Source organism: Astyanax mexicanus, chromosome 12 (assembly GCF_023375975.1).
Source record: "Astyanax mexicanus isolate ESR-SI-001 chromosome 12, AstMex3_surface, whole genome shotgun sequence".
Lineage (NCBI taxonomy): Eukaryota > Metazoa > Chordata > Actinopteri > Characiformes > Acestrorhamphidae > Astyanax > Astyanax mexicanus.
In genome coordinates this window covers 44,111,034-44,124,966 of record NC_064419.1, presented here as the reverse complement: position 1 = coordinate 44,124,966, position 13,933 = coordinate 44,111,034, and the positions used below count along the sequence as shown (strand labels likewise).

The 13,933-nt window shown below is 37.8% G+C and overlaps 1 protein-coding gene across 1 annotated transcript in view; it reads right to left on the bottom strand.

Moving 5' to 3' along the window:
• tafa3b (TAFA chemokine like family member 3b) overlaps positions 1-10,028 on the bottom strand; it is a 196,406-nt gene extending 186,378 nt beyond the window's left edge. Inside the window, exon 1 of the mRNA XM_049486086.1 lies at positions 9,277-10,028. The gene's annotated coding sequence lies outside the window, so the exon portion shown is untranslated. The remainder of the gene's footprint in view (positions 1-9,276) is intronic.
• Between the last annotated feature and the right edge of the window lie 3,905 nt (positions 10,029-13,933).

Below are 13,933 nucleotides of genomic sequence, written 5' to 3'. Positions count from 1 at the left end.
TTTTGCGCATCTCAGCAGAGGAAACTAAACTGCACGCTCACGCTGTAAAGATACACCAGCAGCTCATTTAAGGGAACAGCAATGTTTTTTTTATTCTTTATTCTGCTTATTCTTGAGTTAAAAGTCGGGTTTGTGCTCTGTACATTCTATAGGAATGGACTTTGATGATTGACTGTTGTCAAGGTTTTAATCAGTCAATTGCGCTCCTGTCTTTTCCACCGGCAAAATATATAGACGCTATTTTAAGGGCATGGGTACAAAGAGTGAAAATAGGCTGTTGACAGGGTGTAAGGTAGTAAAACGCATCGTGACGCACCTTGCGCAGGGTGCAAAATAACACGGTGGTAAACTGCAGAGGCTCCTGATTGGCTGAGAACAGAGTAGGCAGTGTGAGTATTACAGTCAGGCCCGGCGGAGCACGGCTGGAACAAAAACCTGCAGACGCCGCAGCCTTTTTCACGGATTCGGCTGAGTAGCCATTGTTTAAGTAGTGGCTGATAGAGTGAGAGAACAGGAGGAAGGAAGGATTTAGCGGAGGACAGGAATGTGTGGCAGAGCCTGCAGGTGGAGAGCAAGGAGGGAATCCCCAGTGAGCCTCTTTCAGAGCTATTATCTCTCTCTCTGTCCTCTCCCTCCCCGGAGAGATGAAATAGAGGAAGCGAGGGATGGGAGTCTGCTCCTGGCTTTTTCAGCCTATTTAAGCACGGCTGGGAACGAAGGACGAGAGAACAGAACGGTGCAGATCAGACGGAGGGATGTCTCGGTCAATTTGTCATTCGCCTTTACTGCCGAAGATCTGATAAAATCGAGGATAGATGTCATATTTGTAGGTGTAATTTTAAAGGCAAAGCGGGTTATAGACTTATAGTCTTGTCAATCAATCAATCAATCAGTCAATCACTCACTCTCTCGTGTTTAGCAGGCTAGTGATTCTCCACAAGAGGGCACTGCTACTAAAATGCAGACCTAAAGGCAGACACAAGTTATTCAATTTCATAAACCATTCCTAGTGTCCCAATTGCATACTAATTATTAATATTAACTCATTTCTGAGCATGGCGTATATACAGTATATACAGCTCTGGAAAAAAAAAAACAAAGAAACCACTTCAGTTTCTAAATCAGTTTCTCTGATTTTTGTTTCTTTGATTATGTTTTAGTAAAATGAATACTGTTGTTGTATTCTATATTCAATAAAATATTGTCATTTAGAGCAATTATTTGCAGAAAATGAGAACATGGATGGAAGTTTTAAGAGTTCAGAAATCAATATTTGGTGGAATAACCCTGGTTTTTAATCACAGTTTTCAAGCATTTTGGCATCATGTTCTCCTCCACCAGTCTTACACACTGCTTTTGGATAACTTTATGCTACTCACTCCTGGAGCAAAAATTCAAGCAGTTTAGTATATATACATTCAAATGTCAATTGAGTTGAAAATACTCAAATATCAACAATACAGACTTAGAAAAGCTAAACGTAAAGGAGTTACATTTATGTCTCAGATATAGTATGCAGATATTGACAAAAGTATTTATTTACCCATCCAAATCATTGAACTGGTTCCAATTACTTCCATGTCCACAGGTGTTTAATAAAAGCAGTATCTATTCATGCTGGAACTGCTTCTACAATCATTAGTGAAAGAATGGGTCTCAGGCTCTCAGGAGCTCAGTGAACTCCAGCACTGTGGTACCGTGATAGAATACAGCACCTGTGCAGCAACAAGTCCAGTGGTGAAATTTCACTACTCACTACTAAATATTCCACAGCCAACTGTCAGTGATATAGTAAACATGAGGTAACCGCATGGCCTCCGTCCACATGGTTGGGCACGTGCTTGTAAACATTAGCATGTGTGGTAAGCTGTGCACCTCAGTCCAGCACAGTTATACAGTGCAGATATTTCCAGGTACAGCAGAACTCATGCTTTTAATCCCAGAAAAAAACTATGCACTTATTTACCTTTAAAAAGCCTTTTAAATGCCTGATTTAAGGGACGATTACTGTTGTTTTACTGTTTTTCTCAGGTTTCGATGCTCACCGCTGACTCAGTCCGGATCAAGCGCCCAGGTGGGGGCGGGGCTGGTGACGTCATGGGCCCTGCATTTTTCATTATCGCAATATATAGCCGAAAAAAGAACATTTACAATGTCTTTTTTTTTTTTTTAATTTCGTGCAGCCCTAGCGTAGAGAGTTTCATGAGTGGAATTACTAATTGCAATGTATGTGGCCATATGCTTTTGGCAATATAGTGCATATATAAATGGTGGTCTGATGAGTGGGTCTTACTGCAAGAGTGCGTAAACTTTTTTTAGGTAGTGTACCTCCTGGTGAAAGACAGTTGATTGCCAGACATGCTTCTATGAACCAAATAAAATACAGTCTTATCTTTAAACCACTGTATAGGCCCTAAAAATGGCCCTAAAACATCGCTGTACACATAGATGGGCACACACGGACACAGGGAGACACACACACACACACACAGCGAGCGAGGTATTCAGTAGCTGTGTCTGTGTTAATGTCTTTGATGGATTAATCACCTAACAGGCGATCAATTACAGGATAATGGGTGAGCGGAGGTCTGTTAGACATTAATCCCCCCTCCCAGGCAGCTCTCAGCGGTTTTAAAGTAGGTGAAACTCAACACGGCTCAGTCGCGCACACACACACACACACACACACAAACACACATACGATGTCACTCGGCCCTGCATCGCTCCCACGAGGGCTGACCCCTCACCCTCAGCCATCAGCAATTCCCACAAATAACCACACTGTAATAATACTCCGACAGCGCCACAGATACACACACACACACACACACAGACTCGGGGGGGGGGGGGCTGGACAGGAGGGAGGGGAGGGGGTGGTACTCTAATTAATCAGACAGGAATAGGATCAGAGCAATAGGAGCTGGAAGGTTATTACTGCTGCTCCTGCTACTGCTGTTATACACCGCAAAACTAACACACACACACACACACACACACACATACCTATACACAAAAAAGTCCTAAAACTGACTATGGATAAAAACACTGCATCATAAGGATAATGGAAAAAATAAAATAAAATAAAATAAAAGGACTGAATAAGAAAAATACTAGGAAAAAAATAAGAGAGCACTTAAAAACGATGAGTTTCTTTGATTTTATCAAGTTAAAAACCTCTGGAATATAATCAAGAGGAAGATGGATGATCACAAGCCATCAAACCAAACTGAACTGCTTGAATTTATACACCAGGAGTGAGTAGCGTAAAGTTATCCAAAAGCAGTGTGTCAGACTGGTGGAGGAGAACATGATGCCAAGATGCATGAAAACTGTGATTAAAAAACAGGGTTATTCCACCAAATACTACAAAATTTTACAGACTGCTGTCCCATGTCTTTTGTCAGCATTTTAGTGCCTCAACCATGTCCGTCTTCATCTGTTCACATTTTTACATCGTTTAAAACTTGCAGTTGTTCATTACATTGTGTAAAAATGACATGATTTATGGAAAGACTTATAGATGTGTACCCAAATGAATAGAAATAAAATCTTTTCAGAATTACTGACATCCATTAAAAGTTGAGAAATCCTCCTGCAAAGGTGCCATATTGAAGATCCAAGATTCTTGTTGAAATTTCTTTGATTTTCCCAAATTGAAAACCTCTGGAATATAATGAAGAGGAAGATGGATGATCACAAGCCATCAAACCACCAAGCTGAACTGCTTTAATTTCTTCACCAGGAGTGGCATAAAGTTCCAATGGATCCAAAAGCAGTGTGTAAGACTGGTGGAGGAGAACATGCCATTTGCTCACATTTTTACATTGTTTAAAACTTGCAGTTGTACTTTACACCGTGTCAAAATGACATGATTTATGGATGGACTAATCTAAATGTACCTAAATAATTAAGAATAAAATCTTTTCAGAATTACTGACATCCATTAAAAGTTAAAGTTAAAAGTCCTCCTGCAAAAGTTGCCATACTGAAGATCCAAGGCTCTTGTCTGACAGCGACGATCTTCGGTGAGAATTCATGCACTTACTCTTATTACTTTTAAATGTAAATGGGAATGTGATAATGCTGTGATTGATGCACATTAGAGAGAGCGGCTGAGAGCTATAGATGTACAGAGAGATAGAGAGAGGGCGAGAGAGATAGAGAAAATGGGACAAAGAGAGAGAGAGAGAGAGAGAAAGTAATTGAAAAAAACTAGAATAAAGGAAAGAGAGAACAGAGAAAGGGAGAGAGTAAAAGAGAGCAGGGAAGGGAACGAGAGAGAGAGAGAGACAGAGCGATAAGGGAAAGCAGAGGATGTGAGGACACGAGATAAATAGGCTTTTAAACAAAGTTTTTGGAAATAAAGGAGAACGCAGCCGATACACAAAGGCCCGAAATTAGTCCACTTTAGACAGCCGCTCCAGCGCAAGTTGCCAAACATAATTAGCTCCCTCTGTTTCTCCCTCCCTCTCTCGCGCTCTCGCGCTCGCTCTCTCCGCTTCCTGCTGCTACAGTGATTAGTAAATCACCATTGTGAGCTCTCGACTCATTGTAAACTTACTCTAATTACACTGCATTGTACTTGAGAGAGGCAGCAGACCTCGCCCGCAGACTGCAGCGCAACTTCGCTCCATTTCCAAGCTGTTTAGAACGCTATAGCGGCTCGTCATTCATTACAGACCAGCTTTGATCAGAAAACCGTGCCGTCTAGTTCACCAGGGTTCATCGCGGGGCTGGATGATACTGTAACAAATACAATCTAAATATTCCTCTCAATATAGTGTTTGATTGATTCTTGTGACTGCTGAAAGAGCAGCCCTTTCTCCAGAGAATGTGGACATTATCCTCTTCTTAAAGAAAATTGTAAAAAAAAAAATATAAAAAAAACAGTTGTTTTTTCTAGCCTCAAATATGTTAATAGTTTTGGTACCTTAAGGAGCATCTTTCTCTCAGATAAAGTAAATAATATATCTTTATTAAAGAAAAAAACTTAAAGTCTTATTTTTCATGTTTAACTGTTATAGTAGGATAGAGTTCAGTTTGTTAAGGCTCTAATTGTTCTATTATTTTGTACATGACTGTTCCTGTATTTTTGTATTATTTATTTTGTTATGTTGCACATTGCTGTTTTAATAGTGCACACTGCTGCTACCAAAAAAAGCCACTAGATGGCATTACATATATATCTTAATTAAATTATTTAAATTTGACCATTAGTGCCTAATGTGGTGTATTACAGATCACTTGTATCACTTTGCATCACTTATATCAAGCCCACCTTTTGAAATAAGATATTGTAAATCTGATGAATCAAACCAATGACTGATCATAGACTAATCTAAAACTGGCAAAAAAAAAAAGAAAATAGAGAATCGAATCGAATCGTGACCCTAAAATCGGAAATAAAATCGAATCGCTGATTTAGAGAATCGTGACACCCCTAGTTCTTACCCATATAGCTAAAAGAATCTTCCCTTGTAAAAGAAAAGTGCATTTAAGTTTTTAAGTATACTTTAGGCGCATTTTTAACACGGAAAAGTTTTATACTTTTAGCATTAAAATTATTACGTACTTAAATACCTTTAAACAATGTACTATTTTAAAACGACTTACTGCAACTTAAGTATATTTCAGTTGTAGTTAAGCTATATTTAAATATAACATAAGAGCATTTGATTACGCTTTTAATTCCTTTTTTCTTACAACTTCTCCAAAGTAGATTTAAGTATAAGTTTTTCTACTGTAAATTTACTGTATTGACACACATACTGTGTAGTACACCTTACTCTTACTGGAAAAAAATACACTAAAGTGAACTTTAAGCATTTTTAATGACAAGACATTTTTGCTATCAGCACAGTGTTCAATTTAAAGCAAATTGCTTCAAAATATATTTAATGGAAATATAGAGAAAGTATAAGTAGTGTGTATTTACACAAAGTATATTCATTTTTTTACCTAATTGTATTTACTTTGAATTGTATGCATGCACTAAATATGTTGCACTATATATATTTTTGTTTTTGTTTCATGGTTTGTCTTGGTTACTGTTTATGAAAAAGGCAACCATTTTTATATATATATATATATATATATATATATATATATATATATATTTTTTTTTTTTTTTCTGCTGTATGTCTAAAAGTGTTATATTTATGCTAAATAAATACTTTATTGTTTTTTTTTTGTTGCAGTATTATTTTTTATTAATTGGCAGGAATGTCCTTATAGCAAAAATACCCAAAAATATCATGATATTGTTTTAGGGCCATATCACCCACCTTAATAGTTTTGCAGTATGGTAGTGGAGCTGGGAGTGCAAACGAAAACTGGTATGTATTTTCCACTAACTAATGCTAGTCAGTTAGCATAACAAGCTAACTCACTGTAGTGACGGTAGCTCAGCTTTGTGAAGTCAAACGCTCATCTCTGGAGAGAAATGAGAACAGCACTTTATCTGAGGAGCTCCTGCTGCTGTTCCTCAAGGTATGAGTGTTTTTATTCGAGTAAAATAGAAAAACAACAGCAAACAGCAATTATTCACTCAGAAAAGAGAAGAAAGGAATTGTGCAATCTATCCACAGCTCTGAGAAAAGTTTCTCTCGTCTCCCAGAAAAGCCCAGAATTGATCCTGGGTACAGAATCGTTTATTCAGAATTCTTGAAAAATACCATATTATACATTCTTGGTCATTCCGCCAAGCACTACAGTAAAGCAATATATAAAATTCTTCTGATATTGAATTTCTGTTATATCACACCACACCATTATAAACTGAAAAAATACAAATGTCAATGACATGAAAGAATAAAAAAGAAAATACTATAATGATCACATTGACCAGATGTTGGGTATTACTCACCCTGCCTCAGCACACGTATGTATAAGTTGATTTTCTACGTCAATATGACGTTGGAATGAGATGTTAAACAGATGTTAGATCCACAGATGTTGTTCACACCATAACTTAATACCAACAACACTTCAGTGTATTAAAATGTTAAAATGTCCAGATTTGACAGTCTGTAAATGGTACCATTATTATGTTTGGCAGATATTGGGATTTGAACATGAATTTTGGATTTGAACACTGAAGTGAGACGTTTGTAAGATGTATTCTGGATAAAACTTACAGTATCAACATCTTATGATATTAATGATCAACTGGATGGACAGTGACGTTTCCAGAGCATACAAACTCAAGCTGAGTTGTGGTCCCAAATAAATGGACAACTTAAAGGAGAACTCTGGTGTGAAATTGACTTTTGGTGTAGTATAACAAGCTAAAAAACACTTATAGATATATATATATATATGTATATATGTATATACATAGACTCCGGGTGCTGGCTGCTATGCTATGTGGAGTCTATGTATATATATGTCTATGTGATTACCAGTACAGTAATGGCGGCGCTTGGAGCTGAAGCTAGCATTATAGGAGGTAAACAGTGTTTTTATAAGCTTCTTGTGCACTTTTTTAAGTTATTAATGCCTTTATTAATGTTTTAAATGTCAGGGCTCTCCGGATTCTAGCAAGGAGGTGTGGAGCTACTTTGAGCTGGATAACGGTGAAAAAAGCGATTTATCAGAGCAAATTATACCCCGTGTCACCCAGTCTGAAGGGCGTTTGGACAAACTGTTAAAATTTCTGGATCTCAGAACGCTGTGGGAGAACGGAGTTGTGCTATTCATCAAAGATAAGTACTTTTTATCATGTTTTACTACAACAAAAAAGCATATTTAACACCAGAGTTCTCCTTTAATCGACTTAATTAAGATTTTAATTGACATCATCGCTAATGCAAGAAGACAAATAACCAAGATTTTGGATGCTGGCTGAACTAAAAGGCTTCAAAATGAATTAGAATGCATCAAAGTCCATACAACACCCACTTCCTGTTACTGATTGGACAGTACATCACAATTATACCCTTTTTAATTCATGACTTTGAGGGTTTCGTTGATTTTAACTCTATAGAACGCAGTGTTTAGAACGCACAAGCCTTGATTTTGTCCAACTGTGTTGATACAGGCCATCTATCCCTATTTTCTATACGACTAACAAGCAGTTATAAATTTTAGCGCACATGGGCGGGGCTTATCAGAATACACGTATAAAAAAAACAACCAGCTGCCAGGCAGAGGTGCACGACGCAAAGCATGACTGCGCTGTCCTGCAGAGGCTGCAGCAACATCAGCTTCAACACCAGCAGCAGCAGCAGAAGAAACCCTCAGTTCTTCACTCAACCCTGATACTGAAGCTCCAATCTCCTGCACATTTTAGAGGTTTCCCTGCTTTAACATACCCACTGTACTTCTCTGAAAGGATCAGGTGTATTAGAAGCAGGGGACGTGTGTTTAAATGTATATATATATATATATATATATATATATATATATATATATATATATATATATACATATTGCAGGTATCTCACAATCCTGACAGATACCTCACAATCACTGACAATCACTGACAACTTTAAAATAAGACCAGCTTATTTATTTTAGTGTGCTATTTCAGAATTGCACTCGACCCCTCTCTTTCGTAGTGCATCAGTTTAGTGTAGTCTCTCAGCTCCATGGCAGAAAGTTCAAACACAGGGAATATTATAAAGGCACAACTCCAGCTTGTATTGGCCAAATGTATGGCCAAATGAATGTAAGATATGTTGAGGTAAGTAGATAAATTTACAGGCATTATCTGTTTACTGCTACGGCTAAGCTTAGACACTCTAAACTCTCAGAAACTCGAACTCATGAAATGTTCTTATTTAGGAGTATTTTATCCTCTTCAGTAACAAAGATACAGTGAAGTATTATAGACAATTGTTTTGTTATATATCAAGTATTACAGAAACACAATACAGTGATTGTTATCGTGGACAATGCATATATAAGTATATATAAGTTAAAACAATATATCATAATATTTATTATATAATACAAGTGTAACCTAAAAAATAAGGGCACGCCCCATATGCTTTTTTAAGGGACTATATATATATATATATATATATATATATATGGTGCTACCTTCATGAAATCTATTTTTTATGCTAAAATGCTGCAAGTGTAACAAGTAAAATCTTGTTATAATGACAGCACGTGCATTCTATAGCCATCCAAGCCCCATATCCACTGCAAACACCCACCTTCCTCTCTGCATCCCAAACTGCATCCAAATAAATACACACATAAAAGGGTTACACAAATCTCCATTCAAATAAAAATTAAACCAGCATGTGTATAAAATATAAACAGCATTACCTGTAGTTGTTGTGTTTTTATTTATGTATTGTTACTCCCGCGTGCAACTGTGTTTATTTTTCATTGCACTTCCATTCCAAGCCATGTAGTCCGGACGGCTCGCGCGCTCCGGTCCAGCACGCGCTGCACTAGCCCCACTGTCTGTCCGCGGTGCGCGCCGTGCTGCGCTGCGCTGCGCTTCTCTGCCCGTGCACTTCAAAGCGCAAAGACCGCCGCAACAAACAGCGAGCGCGCACCAAAACACCAAGACAGTTAGTTATCCAAGCAAGTAAAAAGGAGCGAGCCGAGGATCTCTTCGTCCTCTGGACCGGGTCAGACTAGACCTCTCCTCTCTCGCGCGCGCGCCTGCGGAAAGTTGCCACCAGCCCTTTGATCTCCTCACTCCCGCGCTCGTGCCGGGTCTCCCTCACTCGAGCGAGTCAACCTGAAAGCGCGCGCACGAGATGAACCAAACTCAACCCGCCTCTCTTCAGTGCTTTTATTGATTTATAATTTTTTTGTTTCTCAATTTTGTTTTGTTTTAAATGTTTTTAAATGTTTTATCAGATCATTCGCATCAGATCAAAGAGTTGCTGTGTTATTTTCCCGCGCTCCGCTTGGTTTGAGCTGTGTTTTCCTGCGCTCGTGCCGCGCTCGTGCTCTCTGGGTCCGGGTGTGAGGAGCTGTGGATCCGCCGCCGCTCGGAGTGTCTCGCGCTGAAAACGCGGTGCAGCGGCGAAGGGCAGCACGGGGCTCACGCCGCACCGCCTCATGCGCGCGCTCTCGCTCACACTTGCGCACTCACTCAGGCGCGCACGCTCGCGCTCCGGGCCGGCTGGGCGCGCGGCGCTTTGGCGCCACTTAGTGGCTTCGTTGAGGTGATCTTTAGCTGTTTAAGGGCGTCTATGTTGTGGGATCTTTTCTGGGATGCTTTTGGTGCTGAAGATGAAAAGATAAATACATTTAAATATAAAAAAGATATTATAAATGAGAATAAAACTTCCCAGATAAAGCTAAACTGCATAGAAAGGTTTAGACACCTGGTCAAAATTACTGTTGATGTAAAAAGCTGAAAAATCCAGCTCAAAAATAGTTTCAGAGGGTCTAAGCTGAAACTTGATCGTAAGAATAGTTTGAACATTGGTGATCCAAGTTAAAACATACCCTATACTGGTGATCAGCCCTGGCATTTTGGACCAGACCTGTCCATACATCTGCTATGACCTATAATCAATAGGATGTTGGAATTATATATGTTTATACTTCTCTACATCCCCTCACAATCAGATTCACTCTATCTGGATGGAGAGATTTATCTGGATAGGGGTTTTATTGAATGTTGAGAAGCCGAAATGAAAACGAGTTGAAATTAAATAGGAGTAACAATGCTTTTTTTATTAAAATGTAAGGAGTAGAAAGTTCAGAGAATTGTGTGAAATTGTAAGAAGTAGAAGTAAAAAGTCATCTGAAAATAATAATTACTCCAGTAAAGTATAGATAACCAACATTTCTACTTAAGTAAGGGAATGCAGAACAGTTCTGCATTAACAAACACAGAAGTGTGAACAGAAGCCGACGCCTCTTTGTGTGCAGATGCATCACACAGCAGATTCTGTATCTACTGTAACTGTAGATTAACCCTTTATTTGCAAACAGAAATGAAAGAAATCTGATGAGAAGTTGGTGTAAAACCTGGAAAGAGAGCCCTATACCACATAAAATCGGTTCAAGGTCATTAAGCACAATCTGAATTCACACATAAGGTGCGCCGGATTATAAGGCACACTGTAGATTTTTGAGAAAATGTAAGAATTTGATGTGCGCCTTATAGTCCTAGAAATACGGTATGTTCATTTATTCATACTGTATGAATGACTATATATGTGCATACAGCAAAACTGACTGAAGTGTGCTAAGTGTTATTCTGATCTTGCTCTTGAAACTCTCATTAAAACTCAGACTGGTGACTCCCACTGTGCACTAATGACATGTCCTCTCTCTCTTTCTCTCTCTCTCGCTCTCTTTCTTTCTCTCTCTCTCTCTCTCTCTCTCTCTCTCTCTCTATCTCTCTACTTCTCACCCTCACAGTAAAGAGGGGTGACTAGCTGAATGTATCACTCTATTCGTAGGGTGGGCATGTTGAGAGAGAGTGAGTGATAGAGAGAAAGAGAGAGACAGAGAGAGAAAGAGGTACGTAAGTGGATGGAGTAGCAGGCCTCCAGAAGAGTTGGCTAAAAGCCTCTCAGAAAGCATTTATCGCTGTTGATAGATTCAGCTGAAGTTTATTACACCTGATGGTAAGTAATGTCATCCATTACACTTCAAACAGATTCTCTCTCTCTCTCTCTCTCTCTCTCTTTCTCTCTTCCTGTGATTCACAGCACAAAACGCAACACCAGTGAGAGTCTTCGGGCCGTATTTTACACAGTGCAGAAGTCGTGTTGTGATGCTCATTACTATCTCACACCTTGCCAACAGTCTATTTTTACACCTTGCACCTGCATTGTATAAATAGCAACAGTGCTTGTGAATATATCTATGTCGATGGGCGTGATGTATTGCTATTTTGGCAACGGAAAACACAGGTGCACCACTCACTGAATACAACCTATACAGACATCAACGGTCAGACGTTCATTAGCATCTAGGAATCAGTGAATTGTCAACTCAACGCATTGCACACAGCAGTGCACAAACACAAAGTGCTTGTTGTGCTTGTTGGCAGCTACGCAAACTTTTACATCAACAATAAACGCAGGTCAGTTTTCTCTGCTGAAAATCGTTGGACACATCCTGTCCAGGTAGGTAGCTGCACCGTTTAAATAGCAATCCGCCAAAGTCACAGCTCACCTGGCTCTTAAAGGGAATGGCAAGTGATACTCTGATTAGTTTATTGCATGTTACGCCCAAAACACATAAGTACATGCAAGGCGTACTTTTCCTGTCGTTACGATAGCAAAGACACACAGTGCGTGGATGGCGGCTTGCCTATAGATTGCTAAAAAAAAAAGGGGCTCTTTGGGAAAGTGTCAGCACAGTTAAAGTTAAATCCTCTATAGAGAACACACTGTGCATTTTAATTCATACTTAATAAAACTGCTTATATAATTAACTGCTCAGGTTTAAGTTTATACTGTATGCAATTATCATATTTCAATTTGTTCTCGGGAGAGGATTTGTACTTCAAAAATCAACAAAACATAAAAATTGAACAAGGGTATTCAAACTTTCTGTATATCCCCCTTTTTATGAAGATGCTGGGAGGGCTAACAGTCAAATGAATGCTGTACATTAACCAGCCATAACATTAAAACCACATCTTGGTTTCTAAACTCACTGTAGAATTGTACCGTATCTGTTTCTCTGCAATGGCCCAGTCAAAGTCCAGACCTGAACTCAATCGAGAACTTGTGGCAAGATCTGAAAACTGCTGTTTACAAACTCTCTCCATCTAATCTGACTGAGCTTGAGCTGTTTTGCAAAGAAGAATGACCACAAATCTCAGTCACTAGATGTGCAAAGTTAGTAGAGATATACCCTAAAAAACTTGCAGCTGTAATTGCAGCGAAAGGTGGTTCCACAAAGTATTGATTCAGGGCTGAATACTTTTGCACTTTTTTGTTTTATATTTTTTTAAAAATGTTTTGAATCGTGCATCATTTTCTTTTCACTTCACAATTGTATCGCAGCCACTTTGTGTTGGTCTTTCACATTAAATTCCAATGAAATATATTTATGTTTGTGGTTGTAATGTGACAAAATATGAAAAAGTTCAAACTGTACACCGTACACATATCAATACCCTGGTGAAAAAAATATATATACTTAATTGTACTTAAAAAGAATAATGTAAATATACCAACAGATTTATGTGCTTACTTTAAATATATTAAAAGTACATTAATATTATGCTTTCATGGAATGTTTGAAAGTAAACATTGATCATATTTTTTAAAAAGTACAGTATAGTATATTTTAAATAAATAGACTACTATGAAGTACACTTTTAGTTAAATGTAATTCTATAAACTTCTAAAATACATATTTCCAAATATACATTTGTACATTTTTAGCAAAGTGTGTTTAAAACAGCTGTTACAGTAGTTCACTCAAAGTGCAATGTATCATGTAACTTTTTAGAAAGTAAATTAAATTACTACTACTAAATTAAAAAAATAAAGAAAATTTAAAGTAACACACTAAAAAAATTTAATACAGTATATTAAAATATATTTTATACCCAACGAAACAACAGGAAAGACAGGACCACAAAGCATATTTGTACTCTAATGTAAATAGAGCACATATATTTCTGACAATTCATCAATTCTGAGTACATTTCTAATATACCTGGTGTATAATAAATAGTGCTACAGTTGTAATACTCATTAAATGTATTATAATTTGACTGTAAGCTTATTTAAAATATGGGGTTACATACATGAAGTAGTTTAAATGTTTAAATGTTACTTATTCTAAGTATATTTAAAATAGTTCCATTTAAGTTAAGGTTACACCTAGCACAATTTAAGTAAGACTTTTGTACTATTTTTATATACAATTAAAGTATAATACGAACAAAAAAAAGTTATAGCATATTAATGCTTAGTGTACTCTAATCTACAGGGGTTGGACAATGAAACTGAAACACCTGGTTTTAGTCCACAATAATTTATTG